The sequence below is a fragment of the Lissotriton helveticus genome, chromosome 11 (genome assembly GCF_964261635.1).
Source record: "Lissotriton helveticus chromosome 11, aLisHel1.1, whole genome shotgun sequence".
Classification (NCBI taxonomy): domain Eukaryota; kingdom Metazoa; phylum Chordata; class Amphibia; order Caudata; family Salamandridae; genus Lissotriton; species Lissotriton helveticus.
The window spans coordinates 785,370,857-785,386,517 of NC_136072.1; the positions used below are offsets into that span (position 1 = coordinate 785,370,857).

The 15,661-nt window shown below is 51.6% G+C and overlaps 1 protein-coding gene across 1 annotated transcript in view; it reads left to right on the top strand.

Moving 5' to 3' along the window:
• LOC144791923 (caspase-7-like) overlaps nt 1–15,661 on the top strand; it is a 204,575-nt gene that overhangs the window by 74,956 nt on the left and 113,958 nt on the right. The gene's annotated exons all lie outside the window — the stretch shown is intronic.

Here is a 15,661-nt window from a genome sequence, read left to right on the forward strand (position 1 = left end):
TTTACCGATTCGGTAATTAAGAATCGGTAAATATGAAGGGGGGACATGTAGAACCATCCAGATGTTTTTTTACCGAATCGGTAAAAATCTGTATTTACCGATTCGGTAAATATCGACCGGTAATGCCCATTCATTCCTATGGGCTTTGAAGCCCATAGGAATGAATGGGCATTACCGATTCGGTATTTACCGAATCGGTAAATACCGATTTCCACAAGGGTGCAGGGGGTGTCACTTTGACACCCACTAGCACCCCCAAAACAGGTTCGGGTGCCATGTGGCAGGCATACCTGCCCTAAGGGCAGGTCTGCCTGTCATATGGCACAGGTGTGCATGCACACATGTGCATGCCCACCGGAATCGGTATTTTACCATCAAATTGATTTGGTGGTAAAATACCGATTCGGTAAGGCTTGTGGGACTCTGAAGAGTCCCACCTACATTTCAAATTTACCGAATCAGTAAAAATACCGATTCGGTATTTTACAGAATCGGTAAATTTACCGATCAGTAAATGTACCAACTGTAAAATGACTGTCCCTACATACCATTTCTCTGATACCGATCGGTAACGGCCGAAAATACCGATTTTCGGCCGTTACCGACCGACCTACATCTGGCCCTAGGAGAGTCTATTCCGAATTAGAAACGCATATATTTGTGTCTAAAAATGTACAAGTAGAAATTTTAGCAAGTTAAACGTCTGTTTTCATTTGAGAACTTGTCACATTTCTAGAAACATTCCATTTTTTTTTAATTGACAAAAAATGCAAAGTTGATTTTAAGTAAGCATGGGCGGATTTTGCGGATTCGCAATCCGCGAATTTGCGGATTTGCGTATTCGCGGATTGCGAAAATACGTGAAATCCGCGAATTCTCGCGGATTAGCGGATTTTTTGGGGGTGTGTGTGTTCGCACGGGTTTCTGCAAGTTCGCGAGGGTTTTGTACTATTTCGCAAATTGCGAACTTACTTGTCGGGTCGCCAGTTTAGCGAACTTGTTGTTTCTACGTGCCCAGCCTGTTTGCTAAGCTTTCTTCATCACTGCCACCCTCTGTCACCACTGGCACTCTCTTTGGTCACCCATGCCACCCTCTGGCTCACCCATGTCACCCTCTGTGTCATCACATCACCCTCTAGTTCACCAGTGTACATTATTGGGGCAAAGCAAAGCACTGCCATCCTCTGTCAACACTGGCACTCTGGTTCACCCATGCCACCCTATGGCTGGCACACCCATGCCACCCTCAGTGTCATCACAACACCCTCTGATTGACCACTGAGTGAACAAACACCTGCTAAGTGCTTTAAGTTTTGCAAACAACAACACCTGCCCTGCCCCAACTGACATTAATGAAGGCTGGCACCTGCTTGTCTGCTCCCTTTCCTTTTTGTTGCAAATGCAATGTAAATAATTTTTTTTAACAGGATGCAATGGCATACTTGTAACTATTCTGTGACTGTCAGAGCAGGGTCACACAATAGTTGCAAGTAGGCAACTGGATTCTGGAGGGCCCCTTCAGGAAGCACTACAGGTAAATGGTTACAAATGATGAGCTCGAACTTTTGCACCTGCTCGTTCGTTTTGCTTTTGCAAAACTCGTTTTTCGGTAATTTCGCCCTATTCGCGGGGCGCGTCGTAGTGCGAACTGGCCCGTGGAGGCCGCGAACTCGTGCGAGTTACCTCAAGGTTGAGTATGGGCGCCGCCATTTTGTTTGCGTGACGTATTTCCGTTTCCGCCCGCTAAGTGTAATCTCGCCCGACTCGCGCCTTGCGAATACAAGTTCGCACGAGTTCGCGAGAGAAATCGCGTGCGAACTTACTTACGCGCACGTGATCGGGCCGCCATCTTGTTTTTCATTCATTCCTATGTGTCTGGGTATGGTGTTTCTATCCTCTCTATATCTCTGCCATCCTTTGCTTGTTTTAATATTTTTTTGATCTATTTAACTTATTTTCTATCCCTGTATTTTTCTAGATCTATATTTTTGTGTTTTAGGCTATTTTTGTTTACTTTTGAACTACTTTTTTAAACTTTTACTTTCCTTCTTCCCTACTCTTATTCTTTTTCATTTTGTCTCTTCTTTACTGCTCACACCTGCCCAGAACATGGTCAAGACAGCTGTGAAGCTGCCCAAGACGGGCACCGCAGCCCGTGCCCGGCTCCCGTGTGGTCGATTGAGGGCGGAAATGGTGGTGCCCCGGGAGATTTTCAGCCCTGAGGAGGTGGGCGCACTTGTTTTTTACGTGCAGCGCCGTCTCCCCAGGACCATCGCGGCAGGCGGCAGGATTGCTGCTGGTTACACCAACAGCCAGGAGCGACGGAAGCGGTGGGGGCAGGTGTGCCGGGCCCTTTTTAAGATCACGGGGGTCCAGCGCACCTACAATCAGGTCACCCACCGCTGGACCGACATCCTTGACCGAGAGCGTGACCTGCTAGACGTGCTGGGAGTGGAGGTCCCCGGTCTTGGTGAGTAGTAGTAGCAATTTTTTCATTAATATTTCAAAATCTTCTGTGCATTTCAGGTGCACTGTTCTCCTTCTCTGTGCCGGTGCCACTGCTTATTTGTTATCTATTTTGTGTTCATTTAATTGGGCTGAGTATGAGTGTATTTTACAGAACTGCGTAATGCTAGACACAAAGGGGCAGATTTACAAGCCCCTTGTTCCACGTTTACACTGCCTTACCTGACGCACAGCGACGTAAACGTGGCGCATCCCTGCGAGTCATGTACAACGTGATGCATCTAAGGAGATGCGCCACGTGAATGCCTGGGCCTGCGCCTCAATGGGTGCGTTCCCACGCAGGGGGGGAGTGGGGGGTGGGTGGTGCCGGTCAGGCAGATGTGTGCCTCGCAAAAGTGCCTGCGTGAAATCTACAAGATTTAACGCAGGCACTTCCGCGACGCTGCTATGTCAATTCTTTATGCCTGCTTGCTTGAAGCAGGCGTAAGGACTGATGCGGTATGTAGAGTATTGGGCAGCCCTGAGCACTGCTATAGTTGCATTGCGCCCGCGACGCGACTCTAGAGATGCGCCCCTATTTCGTCACGAGATGCGTCACGCATCTGCCTACCCTTGCGCCAGGGTTTGCCGCATTGTAATAGCGGCGCATCTGCCGTGACGCAAGGTTAGTTTTGCGTTACGTATTTGTTCTGGTGCACATCTGGAGGTGTCCAGCTCAGAACTCGTAAGTATGCCCGTAAGTGTCAGATTAGCAATTACCTGCGCATCCCTGCAAAGTGTGTGGCACGGCAGCACCACCCATGGTGCGCCGTATTTACAATGCGGCACACCATGGTCCCAAAACGTCACCGAAGCGTTACGCATCGGTGCCGTAAAGGCGGCTCTTTGATGGAGTTGCGTTGCAACGATGGCGCAGCTCCAGCAATGCTGCGTCAAGCCGTAAGTCTGCTTCATGCAGGCGCAGGGTTTCAGTGACGCATCATTGTCCTAAATGACTGATTGAAATTTTATATATTCCCCATAGCCACTTTTAGCATGCGTTCCTGCGCAGGAACGCCCTCCCTTGCGATGGAATGCTCCCTAATGGCGCAGGGTTTTAGAATGGGATGCATCTCCCATATGCGTCACGTTGTTAATATACGCCACACCATGGCGCCTCTCTTGTGGCGCTGCGTCACAAAATTGACGCAAGAATGGAGCAAAAGAGCTGCAAGGGGCTTGTAAATCTGCCCCTAGAGTAGAGGCTCAGGTGCAGTCCTTCCTTTGTAGCCCTCTTTTTGGATGAAATAGTAGGTTCTTGTTCTTTCTAAATGTTTGATTTGGTTGACAAGGACATCGGCAAGCAGCAATCATCAATGTTTTCTGTTATTTCTTTCATGTTGTACGTCAGGTCCGCCCAGGGGCAAGCGGACCGAAAAATCTGATGCAGCAGTGGCTCCAAAGGAGGAGGATGCAGGCCAGGGCGGCGAGTGCTCCTTTGCTGGCCCCAGTAAGTTTTCATTTAAATATAGAGGACCTATTGTTGTCCAAGCATTCCTAATTTAATTGTTTCGAAATAGTGTTTAGATAGGAGCAAAATCAATAATCCTACTGTTGCAGGGACAATTCTCCACAAACCGAACTATGGACACCAAAGACCAGAGTAATAATATTTCAGAGTGGCGTGTTTGGCACACTGTATAAATAAACCTGGTAGTGTCAGCAGCACAGATTCCTCCTTCCAAAAATTGCAAAACTTTCCGCTCAGTCACTCTAGTCTGGACTCTCTGGAGGAAAAACTACAGAGTCAATTCAAGTTTAAAAGCTTTATTAAAAGTTTAAGTAAACACATATATTAAAATAAAGTTAGTTGGAAATGGAAAAGTGCTTGGTGCTGAGTTGATGAGTACTGGATTGGTACACATTTCTTGTGGTCGAGCCGAGCTTTCACCTGGTTTCAAGTTGATGTTCCTCTTGTCCTTAGAAGTCCAGTTTCTGTCTGTTCAGAGAAAAATAATGTGTGTTAAAATTAAGCAAGCATTCAACAATTGTGACAAAAAAATTAAGCAAGACAACAGCTTTCCCTGGAAGGAGGGACATTTACTTTAGACTAGAGTAGACAGTCAATTACTTTTTCAGTTGTTTTCACATTTTTTCATTCATAGACCAAATACTAGTGGAGTGGTGTAATCTAACATTCTTAAATCTACTTTGTAGGTGGAACATCTGGTGGCGGGGCCAGCTCGGATGTGGTCATCATTGACTCGGAGTCCGAGGGTCAATCTGGGGAGGAGGCGGCGCTAGAAGAGTCGGACCAAGAAGAAGTACAGACTGTGAGGAAGGAGACAGTGGCGGTGGCGAGTACAGGTAAGCTGGATCATGGTACTATCTGACTCTTAGATAGGATATGATGTGTATCCAGTGGTGGCCCAGTGACAAATTACAATATGGTAATTACAGCAGGCTGGGACCGAAAGACAGATAGAGGCAGAGACAGAGAGAGAGGAAGACAGACGGAGAGAGAGAGATGGAGGGAGCCAGAGGGAGGGTGAGGGAGGGAGACAGAGAGAGAGAGACAGCGAGGTAGAGGGAGACACAGGGAGACAGAAAGAGGGAGACAGAGAGAGAGAGAGAGAGAGAGAGAGAGAGAGAGAGAGGGAGGGAAACAGACATATCGCCTGGGCCTGGTGCAGATGATACGGTTGCTGGTGTGGTTAACGGCTCAGAGGAAAAATCACTCACTTCTGCCAGATCTCTTTCATATGAAAGAGCACCAAACCAAGGATACAAGTGAGTTGTGGGAAGGGAAATGGTGATTCAAGCGCCCCTCCCTGCGGACGCCCATGATACTGGCCTGAATAGTTTTGTACTGCCCTGGCTAGTTGCTAGTTGTACTGTGACACAACTTCCTGCTGAATCATTTTGTGTTAATCATATTCCTAAAGAGCATTGCTTACAGATTATGTCTTTCTTTCTTCATATAGTTGGCAATACTAAAACCTCCAAACCAACGAGGAGTATGCTGGCTGTACTGGCCCGGCAACGGAGGCTGGAAGCAACTGTTGCCGAATATCGGCGACTGGTGGAACTCGAGGGGGATGACACGCACTCCAGTGCATCAAACTTAACATCGTCTACATCCTCCTCTGTTACCCCACGTTCTGCCGGTAAGCACAGTGCTCCAGCGAACCGGAGCCGTGCCGGAAGACGCCACCGCCGAGCAGCAAAAGTTGCACCTCGCAGCACTGTTAAAGGTCGATTGCGCCGTGCACTCCGCAGAGTGTCAGACCTAGAGGCGGAGGTCCAGAAATGGCACAAATTTCAAAATGTGGTGGAGGGCCTCCGCCTAGATCAAGCCATCCTCCAAGAAAAATATGATGCCCTGGCCCTAAAGCATGATGCCCTGGAGGCCAAACTTACCAGCTTGCATCCCTAGAGTGTCACTTGCCCCTTTTTTTGAGACTTTTGGGGGGTGGGAATTGGGAGTTGGGTTTTTTGGGGACTTTTGAGGACTATTTATTTGTTGGGGTTAGGGAGGGTCTTGCGGGAGATTATTTTGTTAGGGATATAAATATACTTTTTCAAACTTTATCTGAGCATACCTGTTTTTTTACTACTTTTGAGCTGGGTGGGTGGTGGTTTTGCAGTAATTTCATTTAACTGAACACTGTCATCGTGTTGGTTGACGTGCAATAGGCCAAATGTTTTCCTAAGTAAATGCCTGTCACAGAGTTTGTTAATTCAAGAGCCCTAGGACTTTGCTGCTAGTACCACTGTCACTCTCTCGCCTCTCCGAATACTCCATTATACTACCTCCCATCCAAAAGCTTATCTTACCTGTAATTTGTGTTTGAGGGCTGGCTCCACCTGGAATTCACAGAGTCCTAACGCGTTCTGCAGCAGGGCCACAACTGGAGTTTCCCGGCGTGGATTTTCTGCAAATCAAAAGCAATCAACATTAGAAATGTGGTAGCGGTGCTGACACAACCCTAAAACCTAGAAGCCCCAGAGACAGCACCCCTGAGACAGGCAAGCGAGCAATATAACGCCTACACGTTCACGTGCAATAGGCCAAATGTTTTCCTAAGTAAATGCCTGTCACAGAGTTTGTTAATTCAAGAGCCCTAGGACTTTGCTGCTAGTACCACTGTCACTCTCTCGCCTCTCCGAATACTCCATTATACTACCTCCCATCCAAAAACTTATCTTACCTGTAATTTGTGTTTGAGGGCTGGCTCCACCTGGAATTCACAGAGTCCTAACGCGTTCTGCAGCAGGGCCACAACTGGAGTTTCCCGGCGTGGATTTTCTGCAAATCAAAAGCAATCAACATTAGAAATGTGGTAGCGGTGCTGACACAACCCTAAAACCTAGAAGCCCCAGAGACAGCACCCCTGAGACAGGCAAGCGAGCAATATAACGCCTACACGTTCACGTGCAATAGGCCAAATGTTTTCCTAAGTAAATGCCTGTCACAGAGTTTGTTAATTCAAGAGCCCTAGGACTTTGCTGCTAGTACCACTGTCACTCTCTCGCCTCTCCGAATACTCCATTATACTACCTCCCATCCAAAAGCTTATCTTACCTGTAATTTGTGTTTGAGGGCTGGCTCCTTCATTTCTTCATTTCTTCATTGTGCAGAATCCAGGAATCAGCATTATGGGTAATGGATAGGGTGAGTCTGGAGGAGGAGGACTCAGGATAGACGACCAGGACTGAGTTCTTGTCAACTAACTGTTGTGAACCTGAGGAATGCTGCGGCATCAAAATCAAGACAGTTCTGCTGATGGGCTTGTTGTTTGATTGGGTGATTACAGTTTTGTTGGGAATGTGATGAAGCACTTGCTAAAGAAAGACAGACACACAGGAATAAAAGTGAATAAGGAGGACTATTTACAATTAATGAATGAATGATTGAGTCATTTTCAGAACTCGCTGTCAGGGAAGCAGAACTCGTCCTCATACTCTGCTAAATCATCAGTCGGGGTTACTTCTGGTAACTGAGGAGAACTTTCCTCGGGTAGGGCGGTGTCCTCTTCTTCCTGCGTGCATTCTCGTACTCTGTAATCTGGTGGTATGAAGTGCTGGTTCATCTTTATCAAGGTGAGCCGCTCCACATTTGCGGGCAAGAGGCGGGACCTTTTGGAAGTCACAATGCCACCAGCAGAACTAAAAACACGTTCTGAAGACACGCTTGCGAGTGGGCAAGACAAGTAATTGATAGCCAGGTTGGTGAGCTCTCGCCATATTTTTCTTTTCCCATGCCAATACGCCAATGGGTCCTCAGTAATATTGACCTCTGTTGAGTCATCCAGATAGGCCTGCACCATTGAAAGAATGTCCTCCCGGATTCCTGTACTTTGCACTTCTGTGTCCTTTCTAGGACCAGGAAACCCTAGCTGAGTTAGCCAACTCGCTTCAGACATATCGCATGCGCCTGGTGCAGATGATACGGTTGCTGGTGTGGTTAACGGCTCAGAGGGAAAGTCACTCACTTCTGCCACAGGCACAGATGCAGACGGGCTTTTTTGGGACGCCTGATCGCCTGCTGATTCACTAGTAGTACTGTCTTCTCCTACAGTTTCCTTCCGTTCTATTTCAAAACGAATGGCTGACTGAGCTAGCCAACCTTTGTACTCTGTAACATCCGATGTTTCAAAAGGAATTATTACTTTGCCAAACAATGGCTTTTTGTAACGTGGATCCAGAATAGTAGCACAAATGTAGTGCTGTTGTTTCTTGATATTTACAAGCCGTTCATTGCTAACTAGGCGTTGTAATAATCTCTGCGCCAACTCATGTGCTTCGTTCTTTCCAACGTCCTTTAATTGTGAAGACACCACCTTGACTTGGTGCTCGAGCTTCAGCAACAGTGGGATAGCTTTGCTCAAAGAACAGTCCTCCCTGCTCACGTCACGCGTGAAGACCTCAAAAGGCCGAAGCATGTCTGTCAGGCTTTTAACTAGCTGCCATTGCTCCACCGCTAGCATCATTCCTGTCGTATCACCACCCAGGTTGTAGAAATACTCATTGACTACTGGAAACAGCTCATGCAGACGCTCAAGCATGTAGAAGGTTGAGTTCCAACGTGTTGCCACCTCCTGGATAAGTGCTTTCACTGGCATTCTACGTTCATTTTGCTTGCGCCTCAGCTCCTTCCGGGCCTTAAAAGAATGGTTGAAATGTGTGCATATTCTTCTGCAGATGGTCAGTGTTTTGTCGACTGCAAGTTCTTTTTTCAAAAAATTTTGCACAACAAGGTTGATACAGTGCGCCAAACACGGCACTCTGAAATAGAAACCGTCCTCCATGGCCCTAACTACATTCCTGCCATTATCTGTAGAAACATAACCAACCTTGCAATTTCTTGGGCGCAGCCATTTCAAGACCTTTTTGTTAAAGTCAGCCAAAATGTTGACTGCAGTATGACTTTTCTCCATGCCAAACATGGCTAATGTTGCATGTTTACGAGCACCCTTAAAAATCTCGACCAAGTCACCACCTGCATTTATCTGTTTAATAACCCCTGAAAAAGAGACCCAGTGTGCAGTGATGCACATGTAATCAGTGGCTGCGCAACTGGTCCACATGTCTGTTGTCAGGTGTATAGTGTGAACAGCACTCTTCTGCAAAGCTGCCCCCACCAACTCAAGCACCTCTTTGTGTAGTGCTGGAACAGCAACCCTGGCAAAATAGTACCGGCTAGGAACCTTCCATTTAGGGGCCAATGTTGCCACGAGTTCAAGGAAACCCACACCTTCGACAAACGAAAAAGGGAGAAGGTCCACCGCTAGCATTTTTGCCAGCTTAGTGTTATAGAGGCGTACAGTTGGGTGGTTGCGTTGAAATTGCGCATCTGAGGAGAACATGGCTGAAATGGTGCGCTGGACAAATTTACGGGATGATGCTGATGCCTTCTTCGACCCACTTCTGATCAGTGTTGACATTTTCCGCATTGGTGTGTCTCCCAGACTCTCAGTGTGCCTGCTATGTGTTACGGAGGGTGTGGTGCTGCAAGGGGTACTGGGTGCAACCGGACACATGTCTGACGCTTCTTCTACCTCCCCATCATCTTCAGATGAAACACCTACTATGGGTATATTTTGGCCACTTGCCCTTTGGGATCGCTTTCCCTTGACGTTTGCTAGGTGCGGAAACCATTCGACAGCGTGCTTTCTTTCAAGATGACCTATCTGGCCTCCGGTTCCATAGTTGGTACCAGTCTTACCACGGCTAACGCTAGTCTTACAAATGCAACAAACGGCTATGTTATCATATTTTTCATGGACACTAAAAAAGTTCCAAACTGGGGACTGGAAACTTCTGGTTTTGCCGCACGAGGTGATACTGCTGCCAATGCCAGATGAAGCAGTGGTGGATGAGCCTTGCAGACATCTACTGGGTTGTGCAATTATTGCAGCAACCTTACTTGAGGGAGTCGAGCTGGATGGAGTCCCCCTCCGGGGAGAAAATATGGGAGCTGTAGGTTTTGTTGAACTTGTGGTACTACTTGACTGCGTTGGTGGTGCTACCAGTGGCACGTCGCCAGGGTCACGCTCAGCATGACGTCGGGATAGGGTGTAAATGTCTGTCTGCTGCATGGCCGGTGTGGCTGGACTGACATGTGTGATGACTAGGTCATTGCTGTCATCCTCTTCAACAACATCAGAATGCACCACTTCATCAAGTCCGACGTTCGGATCCATAAGTATGAGCTTTCCGGGGCCCTTCCTTTTAACATTTGATACCTTTCGCAGCTCATGGTGTGCCTCCCTCTCAGACGTCGGAGATGGTTGCCAATCCAGATCCAGATCATCATCTGATGGAGCGGGGCTTGAAGAGGAACTTCTACACACCCTCCTTGATCTTTTCCTTGCTGGGGAGCTGGGAGAAAATGAATCATCAGGAGGAGTGGCTTCGTCTTCCTGACATGATACCCCGGCTCCAAAGTCAATTTCCTCCTGTGCCCCTACTTCTGGAAGAACAACCATTGTGGGCACTTGCACCGCTCCATGGCCATCTTCACTGACCTCTACTTGCAAGTCTCCATGGACCTCTCCTTCTCGGCCTTCTCCTTCTCGGCCTTCTCCTTCTCGGCCTTCTCCTTCTCGGCCTTCTCCTTCTCGGACAGCTCCTTCTCGGCCTTCTCCTTCTCGGACAGCTCCTTCTCGGCCTTCTCCTTCTCGGCCTTCTCCTTCTCGGCCTTCTCCTTCTCGGCCTTCTCCTTCTCGGACAGCTCCTTCTCGGCCTTCTCCTTCTCGGACAGCTCCTTCTCGGCCTTCTCCTTCTCGGACAGCTCCTTCTCGGCCTTCTCCTTCTCGGACAGCTCCTTCTCGGACAGCTCCTTCTCGGACAGCTCCTTCTCGGACAGCTCCTTCTCGGACAGCTCCTTCTTGGACAGCTCCTTGCGCATGTACTTCTGCTTGTACTAGTAGCCCATGCAGTTGTTGTTGCGGCTTTGGTTGTTGAATAGTACTTGTGAGATGAGTTAAAACCTGTGTTGATGGCGTGCTGCTACTTTCTTGCGATGATCCAACATCACTGGTCGTTGGTGATTCAACAACTAAACAGGCTACCTGTGCAGCACTCATGGTGGGTGTTAGACGGACCGGGAGGGTCGGCCGAGGATAAGGGGAGAGGTCTCCGGGGAGAGCCGTCTCCAGTGAATCGTACAGACAAGTAACTTCCCCCCCACAGACGGACACCACACAATGATAAAGTTCAACGATACTTTATAGGTAATTCTCAAGTACGGTAGAATGGTACAAGGAGGTCTGGACTCAGGGGTCCCCTCTATTCTGGTCTCTGTTTGGGAAAAGGGTAGCGGGACAGTCTTGTTACCAAAGAGATGGAAATAGCTCTCAATCCTCGAGCTCGGTGGTGTAGATGAACGGGCCGCGGCGGAGCCAGCAGGGCCCGAGATGGATGAAGGAAGACGACGGTCCGCGGCAGAGCCAGCAGGTCCCGATGAAGGTGGTGGTTACAAACGGTCCGCGGCCACGCCAGCAGGTCCCGACGAAGATGAAGGATAGGGTGGTTCCCAAAGCCGCGGCAGCGCCAGCAGGCAAGACGAAGGTGCACAAGACAGAGCTACGGCAGCGCCAGTAGTCCGTCAAGGATGAGTTCTTCTTTGCGTCTCTCGACTCCAAGATACAACTCCCGTCCGGCTCTGGAGCTGCCCCAGTTATAGGGCTGGTGTGCTTTGATGTCCGGACCCTCGCACTTGGAGGTCGGGAGGTCCGGGATGAGGGGGTTCAGACACCCAGCAGGGGGGTGGAGCCAGCGCCCGGGGAGGCGATGGGCGAGCGGTACTTGGCGGGGGGGAGCCATCGACACCTCTTGCTCCCATTGACTGACCAAGTAGCCCGCTCACCTCCTGGGTGGATGTTGGTGCCGGAATGTCTGAGGCCTGGCCGGGCCCAGGGTTGAGGTCGATCGGGGGCCAGGCGGCCTCGTGGTGGAGTGTCCAAGATGGCGCCCAGGATGGGCGCGCAGACCGGTAGTGGGTCGGCCTATGCGGTCAACAGGTTCGAGTGAAGGGGTCCCTGCGGGGACGGTGGACGTGTAATGGTGGTGTGTGGTACTTGCGTGGCTGGTTCGGGCCTGGTTGGGCCGGGGGAGAGCGGCCCTTCATGTGGCCTGTCCAACATGCGTCCCCCCCAGCTGAAGGCGGGGAGAGTTACCCATTCTCTTGGGGACTCTTTTCGTCGAGGCGGAAGAACCGGGACAGGCCATCTGCGTTGGCGTGATCTGGCCCAGGCCGATGTTCAACTGTGAAGTCCATCCCTTGTAGGGAGATGGACCAGCGTAGTAACTTCGGGTTTTCCCCCCGCATCTGCATCAGCCACTGCAGGGGTCGGTGGTCGGTCTGTACCCGAAAGGGCGTGCCAAAAAGGTAGGGCCGGAGCTTCTTGAGGGCCCATACCACTGCAAAGGCCTCCCTCTCTATGGTGCTCCAGCGTTGTTCCCGTGGTAGGAGTCGCCGGCTGATGAAGGCCACCGGCTGATCACGGCCTTCGGTGTTCACTTGAGACAGGACTGCCCCAATGCCATGGTCGGAGGCATCCGTCTGGACGATGAACTCCCGGCTGTAGTCGGGGGCTTGGAGCACAGGGGCGGAGCACATGGCGGCTTTCAATTGTTCAAATGCAGCTTGACACTCTGGGGTCCAGTTGACTTTCTGGGGCTGATTTTTTGACGTGAGCTCTGTGAGGGGCCTCACGATAGTACCATAGTCTTTCACGAACCTTCGGTAATAGCCCGTGAGGCCCAGGAAGGCCCGTACCTCGGTCTGGGTAATGGGGGGCTGCCAGGACTGGATGGCGGCAATTTTTAGCTGCAGAGGGGCCACCAGGCCGCTTCCCACCTGGTGCCCGAGGTAGGTTACAGACCCTTGCCCAATTTGACATTTGCTGGCCTTGATCGTGAGGCCAGCTTGCTGAAGGGCGTGCAGCACTGCTCGGAGGTGGCGGAGGTGCTCGGACCACTGGTTGCTGTATACAGCGATGTCGTCTAGGTAGGCGGCGCTGAATCCTTCGAGCCCCGCCAGGACCTGATTGACGAGTCGTTGGAATGTTGCTGGGGCATTCTTCATGCCGAAGGGCATGACTGTGAAATGGAAATGGCCATCGGGAGTGGAGAAGGCAGAACGTTCTTGTGCCCGGGGTGTGAGGCCGATTTGCCAGTAGCCCGCCGTTAGGTCGAAGATACTGAGGTAGCGGGCAGCTCCCATGCGGTCGATTAGTTCATCTGCCCGGGGGATGGGATGTGCGTCTGTCCTGGTGACCGCATTCAAGCCCCGGTAGTCGACGCAGAACCGGAGTTCTGGTGTGGTGCCGGGGGCAGCTGCTTTGGGGACCAGTACTACAGGGCTGGCCCAGGGGCTGTCTGAGGGCTCGATGACCCCGAGCGTGAGCATTTTGGCTACTTCCTCCTGGATGCAGGCCCGTACCCGATCTGGCACGCGGTAGGCCCGGTGGCGGATAGGGGGGCTGTCCCCCGTGTCCACATCGTGCGTACACCAGGAAGTGACACCTGGGGTGAGGGAGAACAGGCTGGCGAATTGTGACAGGAGAACCTGGCACTCCTGGCGTTGCTCTCGGGTGAGGGCCTCTGAGAGTCGGACCCCCTCTACGGAACCATCTTTCTCCCGCGTTCGTAGGAGGTCCGGGAGGGGCTCGGAGTCCTCTTCAGCCCCATTGTCTGTGGCCATCAGGAGGCTGAGTTCCGTCCGTACAAAGTGCGGTTTCAGTCTGTTAGCGTGGAGGACCCGGAGGGGGTTCCGGGAAGATTCCAAGTCGATGAGATAGGTAGCCGGACCCTTGCGCTCGACCACTTTGAAGGGCCCGGTCCACTTGTCTTGTAGGGCGCAGGGTTCGGTGGGGGACATCACCCATACCTGTTGCCCAGGTTCAAATTCGATGGAGGAGGCATTCCGGTCATACCACCTTTTCATGTCCTCTTGACTGGCCTCTAGGTTGGCTTTTGCTAGTTCTCGGAATCGCCGGGTCTGGTTGCGGAGTGTTAGGAGGTAGCGGAAAACATCTGGTGGGTTCTTTAGAGGGGGCATCTCCCAGCCTTCCTTAACTAGGCTGAGCGGCCCGCGCACGGGGTGTCCATATAGCAGTTCAAATGGGCTGAAGCCCAGGGACTTCTGGGGAACCTCTCGATATGCGAAGAGGAGGCACGGCAGCAGCACATCCCACTGGCGACGGAGGGGCTCTTCCAACCCCCCGATCATCCCTTTGAGCGTGCGGTTGAACCGCTCAACGAGGCCGTTTCCTTGAGGGTGATAGGGGGTCGTGAACCGGTAGGTAACCCCGCACTGTTGCCAGAGAGATTTCATATATTTCGAAATAAAGTTCGTGCCCCTGTCACTGACGACCTCCCGGGGGAAGCCCACCCGGGAGAAGATCCCCATCAGAGCCCGGCCGACTACCGGGGCTGTCACAGTCCGCAGGGGAACAGCCTCCGGGTAGCGGGTGGCGTGGTCCACTAGCACCAGGATGAATCGATGGCCTTGTTTTGTGCGCGGGTCCAGGGGCCCTACGATATCGATTCCGACCCTCTCGAACGGGGTGGTGACCACGGGAAACGGTTGCAGGGGGGCTTTCAGTTTGCGGCCGCTCTTCCCACTGGCTTGGCACGTGGGGCAAGATCGGCAATGCTGGTGTACATTGTCCCTCATTTTGGGCCAGAAGAAGTGGGTCACCAGGCGGCTATATGTTTTGTCTTGACCCAAGTGTCCTGCCAGGGGGACATCGTGGGCCAGGTTTAGCAGAAAGTCTCTAAAACGGAGGGGTACCACTAGGACTCGGCTGGCCCCCAGCTCCGCGATTCTTTGCTCACTGTACAGCAGATCATTGTCCCAGTAGACCCAGTGAGTTCCGGAGGTATCCCCTGCGCTTTGGGCTAGCGCTTGCTGGCGGAGTCCCTCGAGGGAGGGACAGGTCTTTTGTTCTTGGCGAAATTGTTCTTGCGTGGGCCCCCCCTCTTGAGGCCACTGGTCGAGGTTAGCGAGGTCTGGAGGTTGAGCTGGTTCGGGGGGGACGTCACGGTCGGTGGTTTCGGCGGGGGCGACCGGAGGCGGTGGCGCCGGCCATTCGAGTTCCTCTGGGCGGGTGTTGGCACGGGCGGTCATGGACCGGGTGGTGACGCACGCCCAGCATCCCCAGGTGCTCTTTTCGTTCGACTGCTGCCCATGGAGAGCTTTCCAGGTCATTACCCAGGAGGCAGTCTACGGGGGCATCATCTCGGACCGTCACCTTCAACATGCCGGAGACCCCTCCCCATTCGAAGGGGACGCAGGCCATCCGACACAGGCTTTCTGAGTTATCGGCTGAACGTACAGGGCAGAGAATGTTTGGTAAGTATTGTTCGGGGGTCACCAGGTGACAGCGGACGGCTGTTACACTGGCCCCAGTGTCACGAAGGGCTTCAGCCCGGCGTCCATTGATGCCCACCCATTGGCTGTACTTCTGGGTATTAGCGGGTAGGGGGACCCGCGGGACCATGTCTCTCCCCCCTAGGCAGGCGAGAGCCATGGCGGCTGGCTCCCATTCTTGGTGGTCCTGTTCATATTCTTCTTGTTCCTCTGAGATCTGTTCCTCCCCCAGAGCAGCAGCGGCTACTTGGCGGGGTCTTGGGCTCTGGTACTGGGGGCAGTTTGGGTCGTTTGCATAGTGTCCGACTCGTTGGCATCGATGGCAGGTAACAT